This window comes from Nicotiana tabacum, chromosome 16 (genome assembly GCF_000715075.1).
Source record: "Nicotiana tabacum cultivar K326 chromosome 16, ASM71507v2, whole genome shotgun sequence".
NCBI classification, from domain to species: domain Eukaryota; kingdom Viridiplantae; phylum Streptophyta; class Magnoliopsida; order Solanales; family Solanaceae; genus Nicotiana; species Nicotiana tabacum.
In genome coordinates this window covers 146,727,632-146,752,836 of record NC_134095.1, presented here as the reverse complement: position 1 = coordinate 146,752,836, position 25,205 = coordinate 146,727,632, and positions in this window count along the sequence as shown.

Below are 25,205 nucleotides of genomic sequence, written 5' to 3'. Positions count from 1 at the left end.
AATTAAGAAAAATACAAAATACATGTTGCATGCATATTTAGGATTTAATTGTGCATTTTTGAATTAATTAAACCATGTCCTATTTTTAAGAATGAAAATCACAAAAATAGGAATTTTGGTAGCTTTGTCATTTTTATTGTTTAATTGTGTGATTTTATTTTTGTTTGATCTTGTGTGTTAATTATTGTTAAGGGTTAATTAATATCTTTTTAAAATAAGCTTGGTTTTACAATTTAATTTAGGAATTTTGGTTTTTAGGAATTAAAAGAAAGGAGTGAAAATTGGTTTTTAGAAAGGAGTGAAAATTGGACCAGATCGGAACTGGGCCGTCTTGATTTTGACCAAAACCAGGCCCAAATTTCACCCCTGTACCCGGTCCAGTCAATCTGGCAAAACGACCGCTCAAACGGCGTCGTTTCTGTCACGTTCAATCTGGACCGGTGATTTGTTTTGATCGAACGGTCCAGACCACTCCTCCCTTACCCGTTTTTGACCCAACCCGGACCGCCCCGGTGCTACTCCAAACGACACCGTGCCTATTAGCAAAATAATCCAGGCCATTGATTGTGCTTGATCCAACGGCTAGGATTAAACCACCCCCTCCGTATATAAATCCAGCCTCGCACCTCCCTTAAGCCATACCCCCTGTTCATCGTCTCTTTCAGAGACAAACCAAACGACCCTCGAAACCCTAGCCGCCTTGAAACCCTTTCGCCTGAAATCCGGCGGCAACAACGCCGATGACCATGAAACTAACACCCCTAGAGCACCTAACCACCCTCTACACGAATCCCTTACCCGTTTTGCTCGAATCAGCCTGTAGCTTCTCGAATCTTCAATCAAAGATTCGAGAAAAACTTGAAACCCACCCCAACCAGTCCCAAACTCACACCAAGGCACCCCCTGACCACCCTTGTTACAGATCCGTTAACCGTTTGCCTCGAATCAGCCTATAGTTTCTCGAATCTTCAATCGAAGATTCGAGCAGAACCTAAATCTACCCCAACCGGTCCCAAACTCACACCAAGGCACCCCCTGACCTCCCTAGTCACCAAACCACCATTGGTTTGGTTCGAATAAGACCGGAACCATTCGAACCCCAAATCAAACCCCAAGAACCCTAGAAAACCAAAGGCTGGAGTTGGTCCGAATTAGAGGAATTTGGGTGTCCAATGGACCTTAGTCGAAGTGTTCTTAGTTGAGAACACTCGATTAAGGTCCGTTCGACCTCAAAAAAAGTTCGAGTCAAGGGTTCGACCTTGGTTCGTCCAGTTTCTGTTTTGTTAAGGCACCTTTTTTCTCCTTTCTTATTCTATTTGGTTATGGTTAATTGTGTTTAGTTAGTTATAATCCAATCTTGTTCATTGTTCTTTCTTCTTCTCCATCAGACCTTTTATTTGGTCCAATTTTATCATTGCTTCTGTTTGTTGTCGATTGTTATATGTTATAATTTGTGTAATCGATTGAATAAGTGTCGTCGATTAGTCTGGTATGCTTGAATGTTAGATTAGCATGATAATAGTCTAATTTGTGGTTCATTCTTGTCTGTTTCCCTCCTGCCTCGTTTGTGTTCTAAAGTTTGTATTAAAATGAGCTCTTTGGTATATTTGAACTTAGAACTGAGCCTGTTGGTATATTCAGTTCATTGAACTGAATTTATTGGTCATTTGTTATCCTGAATTTGTCAATCCCCTTAAGGCTCTTCTGGCGGTTTTCTCTTTTGTATTCCAATCTGACTAAGGCATATGCTCGTCTAGTTGATTTCAGTTCATCTGTTGCTGAGCTAAATATGATTGGTTCCCCAATATAGTTAGTTCAATATGTGTTGCCCTAAACCCTTAGTTTTCATTTTAATGCCATTTGATTCAATATCTTGAATTGTTAACTGATTTGAATTGGTTATAGCTGTTGTAGTTTGTTGGATTCAACTTAGTTAGTTGGTAGGTTTGAATAGGTTAGAGTTGAAAGGTTCAATGCAGAGTGAAAGGGATTGGGTAGGATAGTAATTTCAGAGGCTTTTAGGAGGGTAATTTAGGAATTGAAAAGTTTAAAAATGGCTAGTTTTAGTGTTCTGTCCAGTAAATACTAATTAACATTAGACTAATGCACTTGTTTAGTGCTAATGGGGAACAAGACATAGTGGTAGGGGAAGGTTTAAGGGAAATGGATTAAGAAATAGGTGCCCATACCTATTTGAATTTAAATAAAGGGTAGTGGGGAACAAGTGAATTAAAAAGAGAACAAAACATGTAGTAGTGGTGGCGGAATATCATGGGCAGAAAATATGATAAGGCAGAGGGGGCAGGCCTGTTTGGGGGTTATATATAGAGTCATTTTTAGACAGAAGGGAGGTTTTTTTTTACACAGGATAGGGGGCTGGTTTTTTTTGGAGCAAAAAACATCAGTTTCTCTTAATCTTTTTTAGTCGAGTCTGGGCTTGGTTCTTCTTCTGGGTCAGAACTGGAAGGTAGAAAAGAGAGAGTTAAAAGAGAGGAAGACAGTTTAGGGGCTGACTTTTCTTTTGGGCAGACCTTAAGAGGAGAACATTCTGAAAATCTTGAGGGTATTGGACATTCTGAAAAACTAGAAGAGTCTTAAGAGTGAGCCTAGTTCAACTAGTACTATTCCATTGAGACTGAAAAGAGCTTCAGCTTAACTGTGGAGTTGTATTTTCGAATTTTCTCTTGATTACTGAATTCTAGGGGTGTTTTTGCTTGTGTTTTGATTGGTATTTGGTTGCTATCAAGCTGTTTTGGGGTCAGTTACTGGGTGTTTGTGTTGCTGTTGGTATTGCTGGAATTCTGCTGGTTCCTTTTAAATCTGTTACTGGGTTATTTCTACTGGTTGTTGCTGGTTATTGTTGTTGTTGTTGGGTTACATACTACTCCGCTGATCTTCTTCTTCTTCTTGTATTCCAATACCAGGTACACTACCCTGAACCACATTGATGTAAGCTCGTTGAAGTTTGAAAGGAAATGTTCGAACATATTTATTGTTCAACTGAGGACTGCCTGCATTTTAATTGATGTTAGTTTAGATGTTTTCCTGTTATATAGATGGTAGTTATGTGTATAATCAAAACTGTTTCTTAAGGTGGGTTATCTGTTAAGCATTGTATAACATTGAACTGTTAAATTGAATCCTTGGAATGGCATGAAGTGTAGTCAGTTCAATAGGTTTGTGAAATGGGATTGTTGAATCAGTTGGGAGGAACTCGATTGTCATCAGTAATAGGCGGGTCTAGATTAATGTCAGGTTAAAAGAGTAATGAACTTGTAATAGGATTCCAATTCATGAGCTAATCTAGTAATATTCACCCTACTCGCTAGTAATTTTATCATTAATCATGCTAGTGTATTAGGATGTCTTCGTTGAATAACAGTTTCTGAATTCGATAGTAAGCAAAACCTGAATTGTTGTTGGTAGATTAGTGTTGAAAACAGTTAAAAGTCAGGAAAAGAAAGGTTCATTTACACTAAATCGGTTCATTAAAACCCATAGTTCGTAGTAGTTAATGGGTATGATAAATTGGTTTAGGAATTTTGGGAGTTCATGTCTGTCAATTAAAATGAAGGTATGCATTGTCGTTGAGGTGCGTCATCGTTAAGTTGTTGGTTCGAACAACAAAAGCTGGAACATTGCACGCTTGTAATTAATTAGGCCTTTTTTCTATCTTTAGAGACAAAGGTAAATAGAGAACCATAGTCGCTTTAGGATATCCTAAAAAATAAACGAGGCGTGCCTCGCCTAATAACTTGCAAACTGCGGGGCCCTCGATAATTGTATATATTAATTACTTAGAACTCGGGATCGGCCGCTTAGCGAATTTCACGGTCTTTTTCCCAAAATAACAACGCGTTAGTCTCTTTAGGCGCGTACTTTAAATAATATTACCTTCTTAAACCCGGGTGCACATTTATATGACCCAAATCCAAATCTCAACGAAGTCGAAATATGTCGATAATCACGGGTACATTGATGTGACGTGGTTAGAGATGCATTTCCATGATGTTGCAATTCTTTTTTTTTTACATAATGAACGAGACGAGCCTCGACAAACAAAATACATAAGTTGTGGGGCCCTCTATAAGTGTTTATAAAATTCCTTAGACTTCGGGATGGGCCATTTAGCAAAAGTTCACGGCCTTCCCCAAAATGATAATACGCTAGTCGCTTAGGCGCGCCTTTAATAATTTACTTTCTTAAACTCGGGTGCACATTTATGTGACCCAAATTCAAATTTCAACGGAGTCGAAATGTGTCGATAACCACGGGTACATTGATGTGACGTGGTTCGAGATACGTTTTCACAACGTTGCAATTCTCTGTTAAAATAATAATGATAGTAATAAAAGCGGTTAAAAGTTAAAATTTTCTCATAGGTTCATAATTGTATTAAAATCAGATAAATAAGCCGAGTATGACAGTTGAGCGACCGTGCTAGAACCACGGAACTCGGGAATGCCTAACACCTTCTCCCGGGTTAACAGAATCCCTTATTCGGATTTCTGGTTCGCGAACTGTATTACAGAGTCAATTTTTTCCTCGATTCGGGATTCAACCGGTGACTTGGGAAACCATAAATCTCCTAAGTGGCGACTCTGAATTAAATAATAAATCCCGTTTCGATTGTCCTTTAATTGGAAAAACTCCCCCCTACGCCCCTTTGCGGGGTGTAGGTAAAAAGGAGGTATGACTGCTCTGTCGACTCTGCCGGGGACATAACCCAGAATCTCTGGTTTAGGGTTCAGAATTCGAGCTTAGATAAATTGTTATATTTGGCTTTATCTGATTTTGTTACATGTTTGGGCCTAATGTGCTAAATGCTGCTTTTACTGCTTTGATATTATCTGAACTGTATATAAACTGTGCCGAAACCCTTCTATTCTTACCTCCGGGGATGTGCTTGCTGGTTGAGACTCCCTATTCTGTTAGTGTCATACCTGAAATAAGAAAGAGACCGGACAAGTTACTAAGCCGGATGGCCTTTTGGTTCCCGGTACGTAGCCCCTTCCTCGACTCGAGTTGTCCGCTCGGGTACACAGTCTAGAACAAATACCCAGGTTATGAACCTAGAATAACTCAGCTTCATGCCGGATCCCTAGTAGGAACGTTTGTTTGCATCACGTGCATTTGACTTTGGAGGCTCAACACATGGGCTGGGTCTGTCTAGGACAGGTGTACCAAAAAATAGAAATGACCATCCTGATGCATCTTGCTTGCTACCTGTGCATTTATTTGCTTCGGACTTGCATGCTGACCGACTTTTTGAGGAAAGCGAAATAGCAGTATGAGGGTTAAGGAGAGTTAATTGCCTGTTTTTGAAAAAAAACCAATGTCCAAATAGTGTCGAAACTCTGCCGAATTTTTTTGAGAAAGTGGAAAAAAAGAAAAAAGAAAAAATATAAGTTTTATTTGCCAATGAAAAGAGTCTGGTTTTCAAAAAGAAGTTTGTTTTATCGACCCGAACTACGCCGGTTTGATTCTCACAGGGTGCGGGATACGTAGGCAACCCTCATCGGGTCCAACCTCCCCTTTTACAAAAATAGCCAAAAATGTCAAATTTTAATTGTCAACAAAAATAAGTCGGGTGATGCCGTTTTTGGCAAGAATAGCCGAATGTTCCCGAAAGGGACGCCGGAAGGCTGATTTTGCATAAATGGCCACTTTTAGTCATTTTTGGATTTTTGAACCGGTTGACTCACCCAGCTTTATAATCTTCATTCCTGAAGTGCTGAAAAGCCGTGTGTGGAGCCGGACCTTCCTTTTAGTGTGTGAAAAATTAAAAATAGTCAATTTGTTGAGTCAAATAAATTTTATTTCTTAATCACCTTAATAAATGTGCAGGATGAGCACGATGCAAAATGAACCTTTTTCAATAATGACTAAAATCCCTTTCAAGTTGCGGCTATGGTGGGATGATTTAGGTGGTGAAGGGCAAGATGAGGTCAAGAAATATCTAAAAGGTCTTACGAGTTTACTGGAAATCCAGCCACGGGAGGATATCATTAGAGTTTTGGTCACCTGCTGGGACCCGGCACACAATGTTTTCCACTTCTCCGATTTCGAACTCACTCCGACTTTGGAGGAAATAGCCGGGTACATTGAAAATGCTGAAGTTCCGTTGAGGCAAAAATAACTGGTTGCTCCAAGAGCTGTCACTGTGCATCGGTTTTTAGATTCGTTAAAGATACCCAGGACGGTCCATAACCTAGATCTGGCCGCAAGTTTTTGTAATCCGCACTTTATATACGACAGATACGGTCATGTCGGAGGATTCAACAACCCGGGTAATAAGTTATGCAGCAAAAGTAACTGTTAGAAATGGGACGAGCATAGACAAGTGGCTTTTATGATAACCTTTTTGGGCCTTTTGGTATTTCCAAGGAAAGAAGGAAACATTGATCTGAAAATAGCCGGGGTCGTCAGTACCTTGCTCACTCAAGATAAAAGCACTCTTGCACCTATGATAGTATCTGATATCTTCCGAGCTCTCACAGCCTGCAAAGCCAGAGGGAACTTTTTCGAAGGGTGTAACTTGTTGCTACAAATATGGATGACTGAGCATCTCTGCCACCGTTCCCAGCTCTTGAGTTATGGTTCATCGAAGAAAACTTGCATAAAAGAGTTCTACACAAGAATCAAGGGGGTCAGTCTAACCGAGGGAGTTACGGCGTGGACATCATTCTTTCGGACCCTCACCGCCAACCAAATACATTAGACACTAGGATGGTTTCCTGTGGATGAAATCATATATATGCCAGCCACTGGACCCCATTTCCTTTTGATGGGACTCCGGAGTATTCAGCCCTATGGGGAGATGTCAAATAGTTCCGAAAGGTGAAGATCTTAGTGGCCAAGTAGTCGAGATCGGGCCCAACGGACAGTTTCCTAAAGCAGCAGTCCGACAAATTTGGAGCGAGTATCAATACTTAACAGCCAATACATGTGTACGTGATCGGTCCAAAGGTGAAGTTTCGCCGGGATACCTTGCTTGGTTTAGGAAAGAAATCGAGTTTGGGAGACCGGCCAAGAGGCCCCATCTCCAGGAGTTTGTCCAGGCGTCGCAAGAACAGTGGGATTGGTTGGCTAAAGAAGAAAGTTACAGGGCAGAAATAGGCAAGCTGAGGCAACGGATTAGAGACCTGGAATTTGAAAATAGTCTGCAAGTCGATGCCAATGGGGGAGAAAAGAGCAAATTGGCCCAAGAAAATGAGGCGCTGAAAGCCCAAATCCGACAAATGAGGATAGATGCTGACAAACAACAAAGGAGTCGGTCGGATGAGCGGTTAATAAAAGGATTGGAAAAGGAAATCGGTTAGTGCCGGGATGATTTGAAGAAATTTGAGGATACCTTAGCACAACTCTAGGCACAATGGGCAAAAAGAACAAAAGAGCGCGCACAATACTTACAGCAGGTAAGGAAAGATTATGAAAAGACCATTGTCAGTCTAAAAAGGAAGGTGACCACCCTCGAGAGCAAGGCGGATAAACAAGCCAAGGCTTTTGAAACCGAGAGTAAACATTGCTATGATCTGATGGCTTCGATGGAAGATGAAATACAGCAGTTACGGAAACAACATTTGCATGATTCTCGGGTTTTGAAGGCTAGAGGGGATCAGATAGAACGCCTACTCCTAGAGAAGGACCGAACCAGGAACAAGATTCTGACTATTGCTCGTGCTATTACCAGGAAGTGTCGGGAGTGTGAAAACATGACCCGTACTACCTTCTTTTCGGTGGTGACGATATTTGTGAAGCAAATCATGTATGAATTGGAGCAGCTGGAAAGGAACCTTACACCTAAACTCACGGCGAGGCCGAATGACGCCCCGCGGGCACCCAAATTTGAAACTTTAATGTGTTCATAGTTTGAATCTGCATTTTTCCTTTTCCTAGAGTCTGTTGTCTGTTAGTGTCTTTCTTTCTTTCTTTCGCGTCAGAGTCTGTCAGTAGTTATTGAGTTCGTACTTGTTTGGGTTTCGAGTCTGTTATTTTCCTTTCCAAAAAAGCATCTGGTTTGTAATAGAATGTTTATTAGTGAAAAATCGAAAATTTCCAAAAAGTATCTTTTTACTTTTCGCACTTATAGGGCAGAACTACGCCCGGTCTGATTCATGCGGGGACATGATACGTAGGCAATCCACATAAGATTCGACCACCACTAAAAAGAAAAAGAAAAAAAGGCAAAGTAAATAAAAGAAAGGAAAAGAAAGAAATAAAAAGAGAGATAAAGAAAGTTTCGGAAACACTTAAACAAGGCAAGCCGGAATGACGCATGAGGTCGAAGCAAAGACATGTTAGAAATGGTTAAACTACCTAGGAACATTGCATTCCCCAACGTGAAATTGCAATATGTGTTAAACTCTAACGCTAACAAGTTTGTTGCCCTTCCAGAGATATCGAACCAGTTAGTTTATTAGAACGTTCTGGCAGATTACCATTACCAAACAAGATCCAAAGGACCCGTACTAAAAAGCATGACTAGTTCAGACCAAAGTGTCGAGGATGAAAGGATGGAGAATCAAATGCTGAAGGAGGAAATGGATAAGATGAGACAGGAGATAAAAGAAATGCAGCTGGCTTTAGCTAGGGTACAAAAAGTGCCTAACCCTCCCGTTATTCCCACTCTCCCACTAGGACACACGCAGGAATACCTTCCCCCCGACCCTTCGACAAGCTTCCTCAGTCACCAATACTATCAGGGAAGAAATGCCTATGATCCCCAAGCTTCACAACCCAATCAGAACCCTCCTCTACCAAATGCTCCTATTTTCGTGGCACCCCCACCAGCCACGCTGCAAAGATCATCCAGCGAGCCGTTGTTTCAGGCTCACGATAACCAATATTACCCCCTGAACCAACCTTCAAAGCACCCGAGCCTCATACTTATAATACTCACTTCGAGATATCGGTAGAGACTGAAAAGCCGGCTAAGAGCCCAGAGCAAGACGAAGTGTTTCGAAAGTTTAAAGCCTGGAGCAGTCCTTCAGGAATATTCATGGGTTAGGCAACCAAGTCAGTGTGGCCTACAAAGATCTGTGCCCATTCCCCGACATTCAATTGCCGGCAGGTTTCAAGATACCAATGTTTGATCTATACGAGGGGCACGGTGATCCAATGGCACATCTGCGTGGTTTTTGCAGCAAGATGAGAGGAGCAGGTGGTAAACATGAGCTGCTAATAGCTTACTTTGGTCAAAGTCTAAGTGGGTCTGCACTGGAATGGTACACAAGACAGGATCCGAGCAGGTGGTACACCTGAGACGATCTAGCACAAGCATTCGCAGGTCACTTCCAGTATAACCTTGATATCGTCCCTGACCGTCTCACATTGCTGAAACTTGAGAAGAAGCCGGGAGAGAGCTTTAGAGAATTTGGGTTCCGGTGGAGAGAACAGCAGCAAGAGTTGATCCTCCGATGAGAGAGGGGGAAATGGTGGACTACTTTCTATAGACTCTAGAGCCAACTTACTTTGGTCACTTGGTGACGTCAGTTGGCAAATCTTTCAATGAAGTAGTAAAAATGGGCGGTATGATTGAAGAGGGACTTAAGTCCAACAAAATCTTGAGCTATTTGGCGATTAAAGCAACCACTCTGGCCATCCCGAGCGGCACGGGAGGTGCGCTCGGAAAGAAGAAAAGGGAAGATGTCGCAACAGTCGAGGCATGTACTTGGTCTAGATCCAGAGGTCCCCCCTCACCACCAACCTAGACCCCATCACTCAAATTACCCACACATTCCATACGGCCCTCCACAGCCCTACTACCCACCACAAGAGCCACACTTCTCTGTCCATCACGCCCAAACTTACACCCAGCCTCCGGCTCACCCGCAATGGTGTGCGCTGGCTCTCCAAAATACATATCCACCTCCACAAAATACATATCCACCTCCACAAAATACATATCCACCCCCACAAAACATATATCCACCCCCACAAAACACATATCCACCTCCACAAAACACATATCCACCACCAAGGGCCTACAGGAATCCTTCGGGACCAGTCTTCCGTGGGAATCAGACCTTCAGGAATGAAAGGGTGCAGAGGCAGAGAATATTCACTCCGCTGGGAGAAACTTATACTACTCTGTTCTACAAATTGAGGCAGTTAGGCCTATTGAGTCCTGTGGAGCCCAAATTGCTAAATCCCCTTCCCAAAAATCTGGACCACTCGGTAAGCTGTGAATATTGTTCGGGGGCTCCCGGGCATGATACTGAGAAGTGTTGGAAGTTGAAGACTGCCGTACAAGATCTTATTGACACAAATAGGATCGAGGTCCAGGAGCCAAAGGCACCTAACATCAATCAGAACCTGTTGCCGGCACACCATGAAGCCCACATGATCGAACTAGTGCACGAAGGAGGGAAGCTCAAGAAGCCCTCACAAACGGTAATGATGATCCGTGCCAGTCCAAAAGAAACGTTGATCAGTGGAAAAGCGGTAGTGCAGTCGGAAAGGTAGAAGACAAGCCAATGGTGGCGATGGGGAAGAGTTCGTCTGATGTTGCCAAGAATCCAGAGCCGGTCAAAGTAACGGTGCAAGGGATATCAAGCAAGCTAGTAGCCGTGAAGGGGGCATGCACAGGACCAGCTGTTATCAGGCCAGTAATGCAGTTGCCGATAATCAGCGAGAAAGTTGTGCCATGGAGCTACAGTCAAGTAATGGTAATGCATAAGGGGAGGGAAGTTGTGGAGGAAATATGTGAGGCACAGGGGTTAACTCGTTCGGGAAGGTGTTTTGCTCCCGCAGAGTTAAGAAGGGCCAATCCCGTAGCGACAAAGAATCCAGTTACCGAGGAGGAGGCGGAAGAATTTTTAAAGAAAATGAAGGCACAAGATTACTCCATTGTGGAGCAGTTGAGGAAGACCCCGGCACAGATCTCATTGTTGTCGTTTTTGACCATTCAGATGAGCATCGCCAGGTATTGATGAAAATTCTGAATGAAGCCCGTGTTCCAGATAAGATCTCTGTGAACCATTTGGAGAAAATAGCAGACAAGATTTTCGAGGTCAACAGGGTCACTTTTTCAGATGATGAGTTGCCCGTGGAGGGTACAGAACATAATAGAGCCCTTTATTTGACTGTGAAGTGTGAAGACTCGGTAGTCACTCGCGTACTGATTGATAATGGGTCCAGTGCCAATATCTGTCCTTTGGCCACATTGAACAAACTGAAGGTCGATGGTGACAGGATTCACAAGAACAACATCTATGTTCGAGGGTTTGATGGTGGTGGTACAGACACAGTGGGTGACATCATACTTGAATTAACAATTGCTCCAGTCGAGTTCACCATGGAGTTTCAAGTGTTAGATGTGGCAGTGTCATATAATCTTCTGTTGGGGTGACCCTGGATCCACGCCACCAAAGCAGTGACTTCTACACTACATCAGATGGTCAAATTCGAGTGGGATAGGCAAGAGATCATAGTACATGGGGAAGACAATGCAAGCGCCGTAAGTAATGCCATCGTACCCTTCATAGAGACTGATGATGATAAGGGACTGTGGGTTTACCAAGTTTTTGATACGGTTTCAGTGGACAAAGTTCACGAGGGTGAAAGCATCCCACTTCCCAAAGTACCAGCTACAACTGTCATGGTAGCCTCGGAGATGTTGAAAAACGGGTTTGTGCCAGGCAAAGGTTTAGGGGCTGATCTTCAGGGTATTGTTCAGCCGGTTTCTTTACCCCAAAATCTGGATACCTTTGGGTTGGGGTTCAAGCCTACAGCGGTGGATGTGAGACAGGCCCGCAAGTTGAAGAAAAGAGTTTGGGTTCTTCCCAAGCCAGTTCCGCGCCTATCCAGATCATTTGTCAGAGCAGGTATCAGAAAGTTGTCGATCCCGAAAGTTCTCGGACCACTGATTGGGCCAGATGGAGATTTGAATGAGGGTTTTGAAAGGTTGTTCGCCAATGTCAACATGGTAGAAGCTAGAGAAGGGTCCAGTAAGTTAGATGTACAGTTTGTGGGGCCTAGGGCAAATATTAACAATTGGATGGCTACTCCCCTTCCTACCCGGAGAGAGTCTTGGTAGTGGGCTATGATTTTTCTTTCTTGTCTTTTTAGATTATTCCAGGGTTGTAATCCAGTTTTGTTTTGTATTCGGCATAGTGTGAAACTCTGTTATCCCGTATTTTAATAAAGTGAAAGCTTTTGTTCTTCTTATTTTGTTTTAACTTTGTTTTCTTCTTTTCTCTTTCTGAACAGTTCTCTTTATATTGATTCTAATGACATGGCATGCACAACGGATCGTCAACCCAGTCTAAGAAATCAATCTGATTCCGAACTAATTGTACAAGAGGTCGATTATGATGATGAATCGGAATACAATGAGGATGAAGCCTTCGAAGAGATAAACAGAGAGTTAAGCCAGTTTGAAGAGAAATCCAAGCCCAACTTAAATGACACAGAAGCCATCAATTTAGGGGATGTAGATGATATCAGGGAACTAAAATAAGCATCCACATTGCACCGAATATCAGGGAAGAACTAATCAAAGCACTTATTGAGTTCAAAGACGTTTTTGCATGGTCGTATGATGACATGCTGGGGTTAAGCACGGATTTAGTAGTTTACAAATTGCCCATTAACCCGGCATTCCCTCCCGTCAAGCAGAAATTGAGGAAGTTCAAAGAAGACATGAGTGTGAAGATTAAAGAGGAAGTAACCAAGCAGCTACAAACAAAGGTTATTCGGGTCACTCGATATCCTGATTGGTTGGCTAATGTGGTGCCAGTGCCGAAGAAAGATAGGAAGATCAGAGTGTGTGTCGATTACCGCAATTTGAACAGGGCAAGCCCCAAGGAAAACTTTCCATTACCCAACATCCATATCTTGATTGATAATTGTGCCGGACGTGAGATCGGGTCTTTTGTGGATTGCTATGTTGGGTATCATCAGATTCTGATGGATGAAGAAGATGCGGAAAAGACGGTCTTCATTACGCCGTGGGGACTTATTGCTACCGGGTAATGCCATTTGGTTTGAAGAATGCTGGGGCAACGTACATGAGAGCAATGAATACTGTGTTTCATGACATGATACACAAAGAGATTGAGGTATACGTGGACGATGTGATCATAAAATCCAAGCATCAAGAGGACCACGTAGCAGACCTAAGGAAGTTTTTCCAAAGACTTAGAAGGTACGATATTAAGCTCAACCCGGCCAAATGTGCATTTGGTGTTCCATCTGGAAAGCTGTTGGGATTCATCGTCAGTCGGCGGGGCATTGAGTTGGACCCATCAAAGATCAAATCCATCCAAGATTTGCCACCGCCGAAGAACAAGACAGAAGTAATGAGTCTGTTGGGAAGGTTGAATTATATCAGCAGGTTTATTGCTCAACTCACAGCAACTTGTGAACCCATTTTTCGGCTACTGAAGAAAGATGCTGCGGTAGAATGGACGGCAGAATATCAGGAAGCATTTGACCAAATCAAAGGATATTTGTCAAATCCACCTGTGTTGGTTCCACCTGAGCCGGGAAGACCGTTAATTCTTTATCTAACGATCCTAGAGAATTCGTTTGGCTGCGTACTGGGGCAACACGACATTACAGGAAGGAAGGAACAAGCTGTCTATTATCTCAGCAAGAAGTTTACAGGATATGAGGTTAAGTACACTCAACTCAAGAAGACATGTTGCGCCCTAACTTGGGTGGCCCAGATATTAAAGCATTATCTGTCATCATATACTACTTATCTCATTTCACGCTTGGATCCACTGAAGTATATTTTCCAGAAGCCTATGCCCACAGGGAGATTGGCGAAATGGAAAATATTACTCACAGAATTCGACATCGTCTATGTGACGAGGACGGCCATGAAGGCCCAAGCATTAGCTGATCACTTGACTGAGAATCCTGTTGATGAAGAATACGAGCCCTTGAGGATGTATTTTCCTGATGAAGAAGTGATGCATATAGATGAGTTGGAAATAACCAAGGAACCAGGATGAAAGCTTTTTTTCGATGGAGCCACAAATGCGAAGGGAGTTGTAATAGGAACGGTACTTATTTCTGAAACAGGACATCACTATCCTGTTACAGCTCAGCTGCGGTTCTATTGTACCAACAACATGGCTGAGTATGAGGCATGCGTTTTGGGTCTACGGCTAGCTGCAGACATGGATGTCCAAGACGTTTTGGTCTTGGGAGACTCGGACCTCCTGGTGCATCAGATTCAGGGTGAATGGGAAACAAGGGATTTGAAGCTCATACCATATCGACAATGTTTGTACAATCTGAGCAAGCGATTTCGATCAGTGGAGTTCAGACACATCCCAAGAGTTCATAATGAGGTTGCCGATGCTTTGGCCACCTTAGCATCAATGTTGCACCACCCAGATAAAATTCATGTTGACCCATTACATATCCAGGTTCGTGATCAGCATGCTTATTGCAACATGATAGAGGAAGAAATGGATGGTGATCCATGGTTTTATGATGTCAAGGAATACCTCAGGATGGGGATATACCCTGAGCAGGCCACCGGAGATCACAAGAGAGCCATTCGACGATTGGCAAATGGATTTTTCCTCAGTGGAGGAGTGTTGTACAAAAGAACACCAGATTTGGGATTGCTGAGATGTATAGATGCTAGTCAAGCCACGACAGTTATGACAGAGGTACATGCTGAAGTTTGTGGGCCACATATGATTGGATATGTATTGGCAAAGAAGATTCTTCGAGCAGGGTACTATTGGCTCACTATGGAGCGTGATTGTATCAGTTTCGTGCGGAAATGCCATCAGTGTCAGATACATGGAGATCTGGTTCATTCTTCGTCGACAGAATTGCATACAATGTCAGCACCATGGCTATTTGTCGCCTGGGGCATGGATATCATTGGACCAATTGAGCTAACAACATCCAACGGGCATAGGTTCATTCTGGTGACCATCGATTATTTCACTAAGTGGGTTGAAGCTAAAACTTTCAAGTCGGTAACCAAGAAGGCAGTGGTAGATTTTGTTCACGCCCATATCATCTGTAGATTTGGAATCCCGAAGGTGATCATCACAGATAATGGTGCTAATCTTAACAGCAATTTGATGAAAGAGGTATGTCAGCAGTTTAAGATTACACACCGCAATTCCACCCCATATTGTCCCAAGGCGAATGGAGTAGTTGAGGCAGCCAACAAAAACATAAAGAAGATACTTTGGAAGATGGTAGAAGGTTCGAGGCAATGGCATGAAAAATTACCATTTGCACTATTGGGTTATCGCACTACTGTTCGTACTTCAGTAGGTGCAACTCCTTATTTGTTGGTATACGGAACTGAAGCAGTGATACCGGCAGAAGTTGAAATTTCATCCCTTCGGATTGTCGCTGAGGCTGGGATTGATGATGATGAATGGGTCAAAGCCCGATTGGAGTAGTTGAGCCTAATTGATGAAAAGAGATTGGCAGCAGTATGTCATGGCCAGTTGTATCAGAAGAGGATGTTTGAAGTGGGTCAGCAAGCCCGATTGGAAGTTTGAAGTGGGTCAGCAAGTGCTGAAACGCATCCTCCCACATCAGGCCGAAGCAAAAGGCAAGTTTGCCCCGAATTGGCAAGGGCCATTCATTGTAACCAGAGTGTTGTCCAATGGAATTTTATGTTTAACAGATATTGAAGGGAAATGCGTCGACATGGCTATCAATTCGGACGCAGTTAAGAGATATTATTTATGATTTCTTTTGATTGTAATTGTTGTTTGTTTGTACTTGGCATTTATTGGAGAATGAAATGACGGAGACAATTCTTTCTTCTATCCAAACACTTTAACCTTTGCTTCCCCCTTTGATCCTTATTTATTCTTTCATACCCCTCTTTTGGAATCAGTAATGAAAATGAAAGAAAAGAGAAGAGAAAATAATGATAATAAAGACAGAAGAAAAGTCACAAGAAAAACAAAGGAATTGGGAACTACGTTTGACCTGATTCCTCAAAAATGATACGTAGGCGCCTCACGGCTCGGTCATAGTGTAAAAAGAAAAAATAATAATAAAAATCCCCAAGCAAGAAACTGGGGCAGAAGTTGTAAAGGAAGTTTGATTCCAAGAGTTGTACTGTTTTACCCATCAAAATTATTTTGAACCTTTTACCCTTTTTCTTTTAGCCATACACAAAAACCCATATTGATGTCCAAAAAATACCTCCTGATCAGTATCCGAGAAGTGCCAAGTCATGCAAACGGAAGTCAGGAATAACACTCTGATTCCCAACAGAGAAGAGGATAGGAATTGCTCAAAACCGAGCTCTACAAATCAAAATATGATAAAAATGGACTATCCCTCGATTTGAAGATCTTATATTCTGCCCAAGTCCTTATACATCATCGAACGCGGAGGAAGAATCGCGTTCACTAAGAAGAAAAATGAAGCTGGCAAGAAAAGACCATCGTGAACGCGAGTGGAGCGACGCGAACGCGAAGAAGAGAGAACAAAAACCTACGCGAACGCGTAGGGGTACACGTGAACACGAAGAGTAATGACCACCAGTGCTCTGGGCCTGGTTTCTACTACGCGAATGCGGAAGGAAGGACGCGAACGCGAAGAAGGAAAAATGCAAATGTCATGACCCAATTCCATTATAGGCCGTGATGGCGCCCAACACCGTTGTTAGGCAAGCCAACACTGATCAAACTAGTGGTTTTCCTATTTTTAAATAAATTACTAAGTGGATAACATATCCTCATTTGTTTAAAGATTTAGAAATTTGTAAATGTAAAATAATTAAACGAAAGTAAATGAGTGCAAATCCTAACTATGAAAACAAATCCAAAATCATGAGTCTACTAGTATGTGTGTCAAAACCTGGTGTCATAAGTATGTGGGCATTCTAGCAGAATATACAAAAGAATACTAATCTACTGTATGAAAGGAAATAGACAAATACTATAATATAAAGAAGACTCCAGCTACTGCAGAACAACTCAGAAAGCAGCTCACCGTGATGTCTCAAGATGGGGATCAAATCTGCACGCCAGACTGGTAGCTAGATGCACCTGCCTCAGATCATGTACAATTAAGTACAGAAGTGTAGCGTGAGTATATAAATAATATGTACCCAGTAAGTATCTAGTCTAACCTCGAAGAAGTAGTGACAAGGGGTCGACTCCGACACTTACTAAGGGTCAACAATATGATAATATGAAATTCTAATTAAGCATGATATATAGAGATAACAATAAAACTCAGAACAAGAGAATTAACTGAACAATTCTTTCACCATATATAAGAACCCAAATCACTTCCTTCATTTAAAATAAATGGTCTCTCAAACAATAAATTGATACCAATTATGAAAAGGGACTTCCAGTTCTATTATCATGGATGAATTCTGCGTGAAAGTACGTCCCGATCCAACATAAATGTAAACTGTGCACTACCGAGGGTCAACGGCATGAACCATTGATACATCTATTAACCTGCCGAGACGAATGATCTGCTCCCATGAGAGTAGTGGAAAGAATCGTCCCGCTCGCGGAATATACTTGAGACGTGGTCAAATATAAATTTATCAATAAATCATAACCCTTTCTTGATTCTTTTCAAATTAAAGACAATTCAACTTGAAGCTATTAAATTCTTAAAAATCCTCAGCTTAGTTCCACTATAACGACCTGACCGGTCGTTTTATGAATTTCAACCCCGTTTCCCCCATTTCTGCTTTTTATGTCTTGTTCAGTTGTATTATGTGGTATCAGGTTGGTTGGTTTGGGTTCGGAGTGATTTTGGAGAGGTATGAGACACTTAGTCTCTTTTGAGTAAGCTTAAGTTGAAAAGGTCAACAAGATGTTGACTTATGTGAAAAAGGTCTCGTATGTAAATTGTGATGGTTTAGATAGCTTCATTAGGTTATTTGGGACTTAAGACCGTGATTGCATTGCATTTTAGAGGTCCGTGGAAGATTTAGGCTTGAATTGGCGAAATTGGAAATTTGGCATTTTCCGATCGCCAGTGGAAATTTTGATATCGAGGTTGGAATGGAATTCCGGAAATTGGAATAGGTCTGTTGTGTCATTTTTGACGTGTGTGCAAAATTTCAGGTCATTCAGATGAGGTTTGGTAGGTTTTTACATCATTTGCGGAATTTGGAAGTTTGGAAATCCTTAGGCTTGAATCCGATGGTGATTTGATGTTTTGATGTTGTTTTGAGTGTTCCGAAGGTTGGAACAAGTTTGAATGATGTTATGGGATGTGTTGGCATGTTTGGTTGAGGTCCCGAGGGCCTAGGGTGAGTTTTGGGTGGTTAATGGATCATTTTGGACTTTGGAAGATAGCATATTTTCTGGTATTTTTGTTGCAGAGATTTGTTCTTCTCATTCGCGAGAGGGCTTTTGCGTTCGCGAAGGGATGTTGAGTGAGGAAGGTGAATAGCTCTTTGCATTCATGATGTAGGTCCCGCATTCACGAAGGGTGAGGCAGTGTGTGAATCGCGAACGCGTGAGTGGAGTCGCATTCGCGAAGAGGAGTGAGGCAGTTGGGGACCCCAGGTCCTTGGTTTACGCGTTCGCGGGGTAAGGGTCGCATTCATGAAGGTATGAGCTGGAGAAGCATTGCATTTGCATGGCAGAGTTCATGTTCACGAAGAGTAAAGTGGAGAGACAGTATGGTTTGGTCTATGCGAACGCAAGAGGGTGGTCGCGTTTGCGAAGAAGGGCACACCTAGGCAGAATCTTTAAGTTAAAAAATGAGGGTTTAGTTCATATTTTCAAAAACTCATTAGAGAGCTCGGGAGAAAGCGAATTAAGAGAGGATTTTCAGAGGAGTGATTGGGGTAAGTGTTCTTCACTTGTTTTGGGTTTAATTCCATAATTATTTCTGGATACTTATCATTTAATTTGAGAATTTGGGGTAAAAAATGGGGAAAATGGAAGAAAAATTGGAGAATGGATTTTTGGGATTTGGATGACCTTTTGACGTCAGATTTTGAGTTAATTTGATAATTTTCGTATGGGTTTCATTCCTTTAACATATATTGATGATAATATACTGATTTTGGTTAGATTCGGGGCATTTGGAGGCCGAATTGAGAGTCAAGAGCGTCGCAGGCTAGAGCTTGGCTTGGCTTGAGGTAAGTAATGCTTCCAAACTTGGTTCTGAGGGTTCGAAACCCCCGAACTATGTGTTCTATGATTACTATTGAGGTGACGCAAATGCCAAGTGACAGGCGTGTGGGCGTGCACCGTGAGAGTTGCGGCCTGGATCATTCCATGGCACCACTTAGTAACTCTTTCTTGTTGATATCTGTGTTTCTATCATGTGATTAAGTAAATGTGCTGTGAAAACATACTTGATATCCTGTTAGGGCTTCACGCTAATACTGTTGAGATCCGAGAGGTCATTTCTTGCTGTCATATCATTAGCTTCTATACTCAGTCTTGTTCATGCATTTTATATCATGCCTCAGTCTCGATTATTGTTATTTGGCACCTTATATCATTGTTCGGGCTAGTATCATGACATTATGAGCCAGTGTGTGTGAGACTGGAGAGTGATGACTGAGTGAGGCCGAGAGCCTGATTGTGAGTGATAGTATGGGATCGGGCTGCACGCCTCAGCGGTTATATTGATGATTATGATAACGCTTGGGCTGTAGGAGCCCCTCCGGAGTCTGTAACACACCCAGTGAGCGCAATTGATAATATTGAGGGATGGATCTTCCCTGGACATTGATCTTTCTAAAGTATTTATAACTGGAGATGGATATTCTCCATAGGGCTTGAATGGCCTTCTGCGGTCAGTGATACATATATATTCCGGGATGTATCTTCCCTGGGCCGGATGGCCATATATAGTACCGAGTGGTTGAGAACTTGTGAGTGGAGGTACACGAAACATTGATTATGCTATTTGTGCATTGGTACATAGAGATTTTCCTGAGCTTTATACTCCGTATTGTTCCGACTACATTCATTTACTGTGAGTTTTTATTTGAACTGCAAACATGTCTACTTTTCTATACAGTTTAATGGTATTATCTATTGAGGTTTGGTTTGTCACTACCTGTCAGTCCATAGTTTGGACTTGTTACTTGCTGAGTTGATGTACTCACGTTACCCCATGCACCTTGTATGCAGATCCAGGTATCTTGGGCCACGGTAGCGGTTGCTGATCATTTCAGTTGTGGACTTTCCTTGGAGATAGCGAGGTAGCTGCCTAGCGATCGCAGTCCCGCCTTCTCCTTCCTTATCTTCCTCTTGGTGTATTTGTTGGCTATTCTCAGACTATGTTAGTCTTGTTTATTTCTAACAGTTGTAGTATTTTGCTCATGACTTAGTGACACCCGATGTCGGGCTTGTATTTTTCGCTTTATTTTGACTTTTTACCTTATATCTTTTATCGGATTTCAGTTGGAAACATGGTTTTACTTAAGTTTTAAATGAAATATGGATTATTTGGAAATCAGTTGACTGACCTAATTTCACGATAGGCGCCATCACGACCGGGTCGGTTTTTGGATCGTGACATTCACTCGATACAATTAGTAAATATAATCAAATAATGATGTCCACAAAATATGGTGTAATCCTAAAACTACCCGGACATAAACAGGAATAGTAGCTACGTACGGACTCTCGTTACTTCGTGCATATGTAGCCCCCCACAAATCATAAAACATAATAACTAAATTTACCTATGGGGTAAATTCCCTCTTACAAGGTTAGAAAAGAGACTTACCTCGTTTCAAAGCCTATTTCCTGATTCAAGAATGCGCTCAAACCTTCAAATTTGACGCCAAACGGCTCGAAACTAGTCAAATATGATATAAATAAATCAATTTATGCTCAAAAGTTCATGTCGCAACTATTAAAGTGGTTACCCAACTCTAAATGCAAGATTTCTAAAATTCACTCTCGGACGTGTCCGGATTCCGGAAATTTTCGAAGAAAGTTGTTACTCATAACCTTAGGAACACAAATATATGATTTTCACTAAATTCCATAATCATTTTCGTGGTAAAATCTCATTTTAATCAAAACCTAGGATTTTTATCTAAACTCATGAATTCTACAAATTTACGTATTAAAATCCACCCATAATCTATGTATTAAGCTCACATTAGGTAGAAATTACTTACCTCACAAAGCTAGGTCGAAATTCCCTCCTTAAGAGCTCTCAAATTGCCCAAGAGTGTAATAAATGACCCCAAAAATGCCTAAGTCCCATTTTTAAAACTTACTGCCCAGCGGTCCTTATAGCGATCGCGACTAAGCCCTCATGATTGTGATGGCTAAACTAGAGACCAGCGTGAACGCGAAGCAGTGGGTCGCCTACTCATCGCGAACGCGAGGCCCAGGACGCGAACACGTAAGGCAATCGGGTGGCTCAGGCCCAAGCCCAGGCTTCTACGCGAACGCGACCTTCGCAATGCGAACATGAAGGCCAAAGGGTCCATGCCTCCGCAAATACGGCTCTGCTTATGCGAATGTGAAGGGCAAAAGCCCCAGCCCCCCAAATCCTTCATCGTGAATGCGAGGGTCCACCCGCGTTCGCGAAGAAGGAAACCAGAAGAAGAAATCTGGTGTTTTTCAACTTAGCTCCGGGTGGTCCAAAACGCACCCGAGCCCCTCGGGACCCTATCCAACCACACCAACAAGTGTGTAATCATAATATGGACCTGCTCGAACTCTCAAAATGCGTAAAACAACAACAAAACCAAAAACCATACCCCAAAACCAAATTGAATCAAACTTTAAATTTCAAGTTTCCTAATCGCTCAGAACGCACCGAATCATACTTAGACTACTCGGAATGACACCAAATTTTGCGTGCAAGTCTTAAATGAATTACGAAACTATTCCCGGTCTCGAAATTCTGTTTTAACCTCGATATAATCGAAACCCGCTCCAATCCATATTTAAAGAACTTTTAAAACCTTCAAGAACCAACTTTCATTATTAGGCGCCAAAATGCTCTCGGGTCATCCAAAACCCGATCCGAACATATGTCTAAGTCCGAAATCATCATACGAACCTATTGGAATCGTCAAATCGCGATTTTGAAGTCCTTTACTCAAAATATTGACCGAAGTCAAACTTGGCCTTTTAAGCCAACCTTAAGGAACCAAGTGTTCCGATTTCAACCTGAACCCTTCCAAATCCTGAACTAACTATCCCCACAAGTCATAAAATAGTGAAAGTACATACGGGAAGTCTTATTTAGGGAAATAAGGTTCTAGAAAGAAAAACGACCAGTCGGGTCGTTACAACAAACCTTTGCGAACGCGAAGAAGAAATATGGGATGGTCAGTATAAACACTTCATGAACGCGAAAGGCACTTCGCGATCGCGAAGAAGAATACCAAAAGATAGAAACAACAGTTCAAAATTGGAGGAAAATGACCCGTAGCCTACCTGGAACACACCCGAGGTCCCCGGGACCCCGTCCAAACATACCAATAAGTTCCATAACCTAACACGGACTCTCTCGAGGTCTCAAATCACATTAAACGCCGAAACTACGTATCGCACCACGAGTCGAACTTATGAATTTGTAAATTTTCTAACTTCTAAACCTCGTGTCGAAACCTATCAAACCAACCCGGAATGATGCCAAATTTTGCAGACAAGAAAGGAGCTGTTCCAAATCTTGGAATCGAATTCCGACCCCGATATCACAAAAGTCAACTACGGGTCAAACTTTTACATCTTCCAAACTTCAACTTTTTTCAACTTTCGCCGAAATGCCTCAAATTACCCTACAGACCTCCAAATCCAAATCCGGATGCATGCCCAAGTACAAAATCACCATACAAAGCTGTTGAGATCATCCAAAACCTATTCCGGAGCCGTTTGCACAAAAGTCAAATTTCCGGTCAACTCTCACCCCTTAAGTTTCCAAAACTAAAATCGTTTTTCCAATTTGACTCTGAATCATCCGGTAACTGAATTCGACCATGCACGCAAGTCAATACACATAATATGAAGCTGTTCAAGACCTTATGCCGCTGAACGGAGCTTAAATTCTAAAACGACCGGCCAGGTCGTTACATTTTATTTTCGGAATGAGTTGTTTTAATTTCTCATTATAATATATAATAAGTATTTGAATTGAATCATTCTTAAAAAGATTAATTTGTAGCCTTGCCTCTTAAAGGGTAAGAAAAGTTAACTTTTAATAGATAATATACATAAAATTTATCAAAAAGTTATATTATCTTATTAAAAGTTAGCTTTGAGCCAACGATTTTATTGATCTGACCCACCCTCTAGGTGAGTTTTCTGTGTTGCGTAAGTGTGTTCCCCTGAGACAAATATACATAAATATATAAATTTTATTAAATTTTTTATGAAATCTTATTAAATTTTAGTTTTGGGCCACTGATTTTATTTATCTGACATTTTAAGTGAGTTTTCTGTGTTGCATGAGTGTGTTCCCCCAATTATTTTCTTGCTCTAAATGATAGCGCCTATGCCTTCTTCTTTGAATGATTATTTAGGATTTTATAAACTTCTTAACTGGACATTTTCTTAATGCTAACTTTCACCCCATAAATAAGCAAACTGTATTGAGCAACACTAATTAAGCTTTTTTATTAAATGATGAAGTCTAATTAATATCTTTATTTGTTGTCTTCATTTGGGGATCATAATAATTAGTTTTAAATCAAATTATATTCTTAATAAAAAATGCTTTTATATGCATATATATATATATATATATATATATATATATATATATATATATATATATATATATATATATATGTTCGAAATTTAAGATAAAATTAGGAACATCAAATATCATACACTAACTATTGATAAAAGCCAAGCAAATTATTTTTACAAAAGTCCACGCTGTCAAGTATATTTGGAGAAGTCAGCACATGTAACTTTCTCTAATATTTCAATCCCCTCAGTACCAAAGGAAATTATTGTGACAACCCGGCTAGTCATCTCGTGAGTTACCGCTTTGTTTCCCCCATTTCTGCTTCTTATTGCTTTGTCTATCGGTTATATGTGTGATCGGGTTGGCTGACTCGGGTTCGGAAAGAATTTGGTAAGGTTTGAGACACTTAGTCTCTTTTGAGGAAGCTTAAGTTGGAAAAGTTAACCAGATATTGACTTAGGTGTTAGAGGGCTCAGGTGTGAGTTCTGATGGTTCGGATAGCTTCGGCAGGTAATTTGGGACTTATGAGCATGATCGAAGTGAGTTTTGGAGGTTCGGAGTAGATTTATGCTTGATTTGGCGAAGTTAATGTTTTGGCGATTTCCGGTTGGTAGGCGAGATTTTGATATAGGGGTTGGAATGGACTTTCGACAGTTGCAGTAGTTCTGTTGTGTCATTTGGGATGTGTGTGCAAAATTTCAGGTCATTCAGACGTGGTTTGGTGGGGTTTTTGATCAAAAGCGGAATTCGGAAGATTTTGGAAACTTAGGCTTGAATCCGATGTGTTTTGGTTTATTCAATGTTGTTTGAGGAGTTTTGACAATTGGTATAAGTTTGAATAAGGTTTTGGGATGTGTTGGTGCTTTTGGTTGAGGTCCCGGGGGCATCAGGGTAATTTCGGATGGTTGATGGAGAGTTTGAGATTTTGTTGAAGCTACAGATTTTCTGCTTTTGGCATTTCTGCACCTTCGGATTGGGGACCGCAGGTGCGATGCCGCAGATGTGAGAAGGGAGGTCGCAGAAGCAGAAAATGCCTGAGAAGGCAGGAACTGCAGATGCGGTTGTGGGACCTCACCTGCGAAGGCGTAGGTGCGGAATGTTCATCGCAGATGTGATTTTGGCCGGTTAAGTGAAGAACCGCAGAAGCGGTTCATTGGCTGCAAATGCGGTACCACAGATGCGGAAATTGGGCCGCAGATGCGAAATCCCTGGGCCAGAAGGTATAAATTATTTCCTTCGCGATTTTGAGCTATTTCACCATTTCTAAGTTGGTTTTGGAGCTTTTTGGACGATTTTGAAGAGGGATTTCGAGGGAACTTCATTGAGGTAAGGATTTTAGACCTAAAACTCGTTCCTATGGTATTATTTTATGGATTAGAGTGATAATTAATGGAATTTAAGGGTTAAAATTGGGGAAACTAGGGCTTGATATTGGAGATCTAGACTTGAGGATTTGAGGGACCATTTGTGGTCGGATTTTGGTATTTTTGATATGTATGAACTCTTGGGGAGATAAGGAATCCATTGCTGTGAACTTTATCGAATTCCGAGATGTGGGCCCGGGGGTCGAGTTTTGATAATTTCGAGATTTGTGT